At 49.9% G+C, this 7,765-nt stretch overlaps 1 protein-coding gene across 1 annotated transcript in view; it reads left to right on the plus strand.

The window, feature by feature from the left end:
* EXTL3 (exostosin-like glycosyltransferase 3) overlaps positions 1–7,765 on the plus strand; it is a 59,676-nt gene that overhangs the window by 17,918 nt on the left and 33,993 nt on the right. Inside the window, exons 2-3 of the mRNA XM_012724807.1 lie at positions 2,896–3,044; positions 4,084–4,235. The gene's annotated coding sequence lies outside the window, so the exon portion shown is untranslated. The remainder of the gene's footprint in view (positions 1–2,895; positions 3,045–4,083; positions 4,236–7,765) is intronic.

Genomic DNA, 7,765 nt, shown 5'->3' on the forward strand with positions numbered 1-7,765 from the left:
CCAGGGAGGGCCCTCCACATTCAGTTTTTAAGGTGAATCCAGAATGGCTGCACTCGTTTACATCCCCTCCAGCAGTGTCTCAGGGTCTGGAAAGTGTTTGAAACCGAGGTGCTTGGCCCTGTCCCAGTGACTGTGATTCAGCAGGGATGGGATCGGGGTGGGATTTTAAATGCCCCCCCCGCTGGCCCCAGGCTCACACGCTGGGTGACCCTCAACAGTGCTTTATTGGAGGGCAGGTTGAGGTTTCCGGGAATGAGAGAACTTGGAGCATGTCTAGAGGTTGAGGTGATGGAGGTCGCAGAGACTGGGAGAAGCTGGAGCATCCTGGAGGAACAGGGTGGTCAGTGAAGGAGATTCAGGGAGAAGAAGAGAGGAGCCGAACAAAAGGGAGGTGGACTGGGGGTGCGTGGCTGGTGTAAAAATAGCGCGCCAGACCTCCTCAGAAGCACAGCCCCTTTGAGGAAGAGGATGCTCTTGTAGCTTCCCCTGCTTCTATTTTGCTTTTTTAATCCCCCACTCCTTTGAGCTGCTGTTTACCTCTCTGGCTCTCCCGGTGCCAGGAGCCTTTGTCTCGCCGCCAGCATCCTCCGGCGCTGTCACTTCCGCGTGCAGATAGCGGCGACTCGCCACAGATGAATGATCTGTGATGAATAGACTTTCAGCAACACCGGCCTTTCAAGGAGAAAGGGAAATTTCAAAAAATGTCAGATCTTGCTTGCGTTCTGCCCCTTCGTGGCAGACGGCTGTCGGGCTGCTCGGCGGCTCCCCAGGAAGACGCTCCCTGGTCTTGCCACCCGGCCGGCACAAAAACACTTTCCTCCCCTGCGTGAACCAAACCCCTTCCGTGTAGCCTCAGAGCCCTCAGACAAGCCGGAAAGCTTCAAACATCGCTTTGTGCCCTGAAAATATCTCCGCTGCCCCGTGGTCGCGGTGGGCGGCTGGTGTCCCCGTCTGGGTTCAGGACAGCACGAGCGTGGCAAGAGCTCGCGCTCACACAGCTGCACTCAGGCCCGAGGATTATGAAACACCCTGGGGCCCTCAGGGGGCCTCTGTGTCCCTTTCTTGCTGAACCCTGGCCCAGGTGTTAGAGGAAACAGACGGAGATGAAAACATCGTCTTTCTTGCAGCTCAAGCTGGTCTGGAGGATGCAGCCTGGGCCTGAGGTCAAAACAGGCTTCTCATTTGCTCTCCGTGACGTGCACGTCCCCAGGCCTGGGCTGAGTGGCTGCAGACTGGTTCACCAGCTATGGCCGGGGTGGGGGGGTCTCCTGGCAGTGCGGGTGTAGGACCCTGATCCTAGGTTCCAGGTCCCCTTGGCCACGTAGGTTTTCCTTCCTGGAGCAGGTAACAGAAGCTGGCAGGGAGTGATGGGAGGTGCTGGAGAATGTTTGCTGTGGTCTTGCAAAATCTCCATCACAGCAAGCCCAGAGATGGGGAGAGATGCTTTCTCCTATGTTTTCCAACCATTCGATCTCTGATTATGAAACTTGTGGGTTTTAGCAGACCTTGCACTGAACTGAGGATGGGGCTGCCCTCTCTGCATGAAAGAAGCAGAAGGGGGCTGAATCGCAGGCCGCCAGGGCAGTTCGGATCCGGCCTTCATTAAATTCACCCTCATCCATACTGCACCTTTGTGTATCTGCTGGGGCCAGTGGGTGGGCGTTCCAGCTCTGCAGGCAGAAGTTTCCAGAAAGGGACAGAACAGCACATGGGTTGAATTAATTCCAGCATTATACTGTGCACTAAAGCAGGTGTTCACTTTCTATTTTACTTCTCAGCTTGAGAAGTGTTTAGCTTTGGGTCCACATGGTAGCACAAAAGTGCTCCAGTAATACCTTGTCAACAACATAAAATTACCCGACTTAGTTACTCCTCCAGTTATTTAGCTCCAAAAGGCAAAAAGCTCTCAATCTAACAGAGTAAGACAAATGCTTGTACAAGTAACTGCAAAGCACCCTGAGAATTTTAGGGCAAAAGCAACACATTACCAGCAGCCGGGAGGGGGCAGCTCTCCTGTCTGAGAGGGGAGGAAGGGTTCCCGTAGGTCGCAGCTTCTAAAAATTTTTATTTTGAAAAAATTTTCATCTTACAGAAAAGTTACAAGAATGGTAAACATGAGCGCGCATCTACCCATTATTCACATCTGACAACCGCCACGCAGTTTTAAAATTAGGAAATGTTAATCTTGCCATAATGTGGGCCCTCCCCGGCACAGCCGGTTACAGCACAGCACCAAGAAGCTAAAGGCACTTCAGCCGTTCAGTCCCCGCCCGGAGGTGACCCCCAGGGCACGGCAGACCTCTCCTGACCGCCCGCTGCTCCCCTCCGCAGCGCATTTTGTCAGTTGGCCTGTTCTGCTCCCCGCTCTGTCTCCACCGCCCCTGCACTTCTGGTCTGTACCTCCATTCAGTATGCATAAATAAATAAATCTTTAAAAAATATTGCTATAATGTTATGATATGAGTATTTTCAGTTTTCCGCTTGTTCCCCTAAGGTTCTCCATAGCAGTTTCTCCCCCAGTCTGACATGTAACCCAGGGTCATGCCTGGCACAGAGTCGTTGAGCTTCTTTAGTGCACGTCAGACATCTCCCTGGCTGCCCTTCTCTCGTCCCTCCCTCCGGTTTAAGGTCCCTGCTTTCCTCAGGACGTTGGCCCTGGCCGAGGCAGTGTAGGTCAATTGTTGGTGAAATGTTCTGCAACTTGGTGTTTCATGGCTACCTTGTGGGCAGATTGCCTCATGCTTTCTTTTCTTTTGAAATAATTTATGACTTATAGAAAGTCCGGGCGAGTTTTGCAGCCTTTTGTAATTCAAAATGATTTAACTTTTGGCCACATCTTCATTTACCACTCACTCTTCCTCTTTTTCTCTCCTTTTTGTGTGTTTGTGTGTGTAGCATAGTTTCTTACAATAGCCACGTGATAAGACCAGTCGAAGTGCCAAAGGCCTGTGGCATGTGCGGTGGAATACTATGCAGCGATAAAAAGATGGAACTTGCCATTTATGACAATACGGAGCCGGATGGGTTGATGCTAACTAAGTGAAGTAAGTCAGAAGGGGCAAGACAAGCAGCAGGCGACTTCACTCCGGTGGAGAATATAGAATCGAAGCAAAGGCCACACATGCAGAGATGGGGTGCTTCCCCCGAGAGCTGGTGATCAGCCAGTGCTTTGGAGTCCCTGGCTTGGGGGAGGGGCTGTAGAGGCAACTGGAACTTACGTTAAGGAATTTGAACTTTGTCCATAGGGGCAAAAATGATGGAGAGTTTAAGAAGATTGATAGTATGGTATTTGTTCTCTAGAAAAATTAACTCAAGGGCAGTTTGGAGGAGAAAGGGCAGGAGACCAGCTATGTGGATATTGTGTTACATCAGGCAAAGGTGAAATTGTAAAGGGAGGGATGCAGGGACTCTCTGCTGAGTGCTGACTAGGCCGGTGGACATATGGTATCCTTTAGTACAGCAACCTCAGGTCAGAGAGGCTAAGTAAGTTGACCAAGAGCGTCAGTGTACGTTTGTGGCAGAGTTAATACGGACTCCTGGCCCATTTGACTAAGCATTGCGGGTTCCAGCGGGTCAGGCAGGAGATTCTGAGGGGGGCCACTGGATTCTGGAGGCCTGAGGGGGAGCCATTGGCCGCTGAGAGCCTGCTGGACTCTGCAGGGTGAGGGAGTCAGGGAGGATAATTGCTGACGGCAGCTTCCACTTCACATTAGATTGTTACATCGAGAACTGAGAAAAAGGTTACTAGAGAAGAGAAAGAATTGGGGAAGGCAGAGAAAATACTCGTTTCTGTTAGCAGTTTCTGATACAGTCGATTGGGCTTAGAGGGATGGTATGTGGAAAATCTTAGACAAGATGGGTAGAGTACAAGAGTCACCAAAAACTAAGATAGGACCGTCTGAGGGGAGTGACTTGTGTTGCCAAGTGCTGCAGAGGAATCCAAAGGGGACCTGCAAACTTGTTTAGGGGGGCTGTGGGGCATGCCATGAGCATTACAGGGGCTCACCCTGCCACTCGCCAGACTCACAATTTACATGCATCATTCAGAACAATCCTCTGACATATGTTCCTTTCCACTTCCAGTTTCTGACAAGGAAATGGTAGCCGGGAGATTAGACCACTAATGAACAGCAGACGAGGATCCAGAAACCCAGTGGTGTGAGCTGGTGTGGGTCTGGGTAGCAGGGAGCGAGGAGACCCGGAAACGGGGAGGACACTGACTGCGTGTAGAAAGGGTAAGTGGCGGCGCACGCTCGAGAGGACGGCTCAGCTCACAGTGAGCAGCCGGGGGTCTGGGTTTGGACATTTCTTTGCCAGAGGCCAGACAGAGGCAAGAAGAATCCTGGACCGTGCGCCCAGATGTCAGCTGAGGAGCACTCTGATTTGAGGTTTGAGTGCGGGAGGTCAGGCTCCACGCCACCCCACTGGGAGCTCAGGGCCTCCTCCGGGCAGCGGTGTGGCCCTGGGCTTCTAGGGGCTGGGCTTCGGAGCTGTTTCCACTGTCTTCCTCTCACCTGTGTCTCAGTCTCCCTGTGTCAGGCCTTGGCGCCCGGCTCATCTGTGGTAGAACTCGGACCCTGCCTTCAATCTCTTTTCCTTGATTTTCCCCAAATCACTGACATTAGGCCTTTATGCTTGTGCCAGATATTACTGAAGACTTTATATCCTTAGCAACACAATTTAAGGTCCAATAATAGATATTTCTATTTTGAACAAGTTTTAGCTCCTCCTGCGCTGGGACGCTCTGCCCAACCTCACCTCCCACACTGTTATTTGAGCCCTATCCTTGGCCTTTTTTTTTTTTTTTTAAATGTGGATCTGTTTAGCCATCTCTTTGTTCCCGTTTTATTCTAAGGCAAGCTTTTTTCTTCTAGACTCCAGTGCCATAGCAAAGTAGTTTCCTCAATAAGGCATTTTTTGTCCCTCAGAGGAACTCTGGTATCAGGGGCTAAAGCAATCATTTTCCACTCCAGTTCTTAGTTAGGTTGAAAGGTGGGTTCAGGGGCTTCCACAGAGAGCATGGCTGAGGTGTCTGTTTCTTGGCGGGAGTGAGGTGTGCTTCTCTGCTGAGGCAGGGGTGGGGCTTGTCAAGGTTTGGACAGTGAGCTGAGGAGCTCTGATGATAGAGATTTATCAGGTTTCTCAGATATCAGCAACGGCCATATTTACATGAAATGATGCCTTTAAGCCTACGATGTGTAGCGTCAGTTCCTCCATAGAGATGGATGATTCAGTTTGCTGAGTATTCTGGTTATGAGGACATAGAGAAAGCCACAGAGAATGAAAGTCAGAGGGAGCCAGATCATCAGGCTGTGGTCCTGCTAAGCCGTCTCTCCTCACCTGGCCTGATGCAGGTCTAGTTCAGTTTTGCACCAAGCCTGCAGGGCTGGTCATCTGGTGGCTGGAAGCAAATAGGGGGTTGCATTTATCCTCTGCTCCTGTTAAGGGGAGGCTGTCCTAAAGGAACGTTGCAGTCTTGTGGACCCCACCCCCTACTCCAGCTTTCTGGACTCCACCCCCTACTCCAGTGACTGGAAACTACAACTCCCAGCAGCACCAGGGAGAGAACTGCAGGACCCAAGGGCGGAGCTAGCAGGAATTCTGAGACTTTGGGGGATAAATAGGGAGCCATTTTCTAGGGTGCTATCGCTCTGGCAACCACTCTTGGATGAGTGACTTGGGGCTTTCAGTTAGTTTGTTTCCAGAGCTCCAAGTCAGCTGAGCGGGTAAGATATTCTCTTTCCCTGGTTTGCTTCCTTTTCTTTTCCCCTTTTGTAAATAAACCCGTTATTGACCCTTTTGTGTGTGTCTGCAGTACACCTGAATTATAAGCGCACCGGAGAGGCCCCACATACAGGCAGCCCAGTTCACATTGGGGGGCCCTGTAACTCCCTCACAGATGATCTCAGGCGTGATCATTTAGCACATGGCGGTTTGTTGCCTTGTAGTTTCCTGGGGTGGCTTAGCTGGGTGGCTCTGGTCTCAGAGGTCTTTGAGGAGGCTGTGCCATTGGAAGGCTTGACTGGGGCTGGAGTAGCAATTTCCAGATCCCCTCACCTGGCTACTGGGAGATGAAGCCACATCCTCCACACACAGGCCCCTTCTTGTGCCGGTGATACAGCGTATATCTCCTTCCAGAGGGCAACCCAGGAGAAAGTGGAAAGGCCGGGCGTGGCTCAATCTCAGGAGTGACTGCCCTCACCTTTGCTGTGTTCTTGGTCACACAGACCCACCTTGGTGCAGCACGTGAATGCTGGGGGCCAGGGGCCATCATTCTGAGGAGGTGTGTGTATGTGTGTATGAAAAGTTATAGGGTTGACTGGGTCCCTGTAGAATCCTGTTTTTATCGTTTGAGGATTCATCTTAAGCAATATTTAGAAAAATAGAGGAAAACTCTCCAATAAAATCTCATTGCCAACTTTCATAACTGGGTTTAAAACATACATTTCTCTTTTGAAAATCTGATTGGTAGAAACTACTGGATTTTAAAAAATGGCATAAAAACTCCACATTATTGGGCCCTACCTGGTGGTACAACAGGTTAAAGCCCAGCACTATGAAGCTGTCCACAGCCACTGTGCCTGAGTTCAATCCCCGGCCAGGGAGTGACCCACATGGAGTGGCAGACCTCTCCTGCCCTGCCTGCTGCTTCCCTTAGCCGTGTATTTCAGTCAGTCTACCTGTTCTGCTCCCTACTTTGTCTCTGGTGAATCCTTTCCCACCCCTACCCGCAGTTCTGGCCTGAACCCCAGTTCTTGTATGCATAAATCTTTTTTTAAAAAAAGATTTATTTATTTATGCATACAGAACTGGGTTTCAGACTAGAGGTGAGGGTGAGAGGATTCCCCAGAGACAGAGTGGGGAGCAGAACAGGCAGATGGACTGAAATGCACTGCTAAGGAGAACAGCGGGGAGACAGGAGAGTGCTGCACTCTGTGGGTCACTCCCTGGCCGGGGATGAAACTCGTGCCGCAGTGGCTGCAGTTAACCCACTGCATCACCAGGGAGAGCCCAAAATAAATAAATCTTTAAAAATAAAAAAAAAAAACCTTCACACTATTAATGAGTTAGATTTTAAAAGTTTTTAGTGTGATTCGGTTTGGAAATTGTTCTTTCAATTTTGATTTTACAGTCAAATTGGTTAACAAGTTAATTGATGCTCTTTAAGTACTTCTGTGACATTTTGCCAATTTCCAGTTGGAGTGCCTTGTTTCCATGAGGGCTTTTAAGTCAGAGTCGTGGGGAGTTGCTTTTTGGAGTCTCTGGCCACCTTTCCATAGGGACCATCGTGGAGTTCACAGACCTGCCACAACTGTGACACTGGAATTCAGCCATCAACACTGGTTGGCCATGTGTCGCCTGTTAGGTCTGAATACATTTTTGCCACTTACTGGCATAATTCAGGGTAAATATTAGGTGCCTTTGTGTCTTTCTTTGGGGAACATTTGTATCATAATTTGGAACTTTTAGAAGTTAATAGATCTTAACAGCATTTTAATATCCACTGGTTGGTCACCATGACTTTGTGTGCTGTGCTAACATGGCGCAGAGACTATTGCTCAGAGGACAGGACTCAAAGGAACACAAGCTCTGAGAGACAGATCTGCTGTGCTGTGTTAGGGCCAAAGGGCTCTGGAACCTGGTTGTCATCGCAGATAGGTGTCTTGGGTCGTTGACAGGCTTGAATCAGGCTAATCTAGCATTTTTGTTTTTAAAGATTTATTTATTTACTCATACAGAACTGGGGTACAAGCCAGAGATGCAG

The sequence above is a fragment of the Condylura cristata genome, unplaced genomic scaffold (assembly GCF_000260355.1).
Source record: "Condylura cristata isolate star-nosed mole 26May11 unplaced genomic scaffold, ConCri1.0 scaffold00014, whole genome shotgun sequence".
Lineage (NCBI taxonomy): Eukaryota > Metazoa > Chordata > Mammalia > Eulipotyphla > Talpidae > Condylura > Condylura cristata.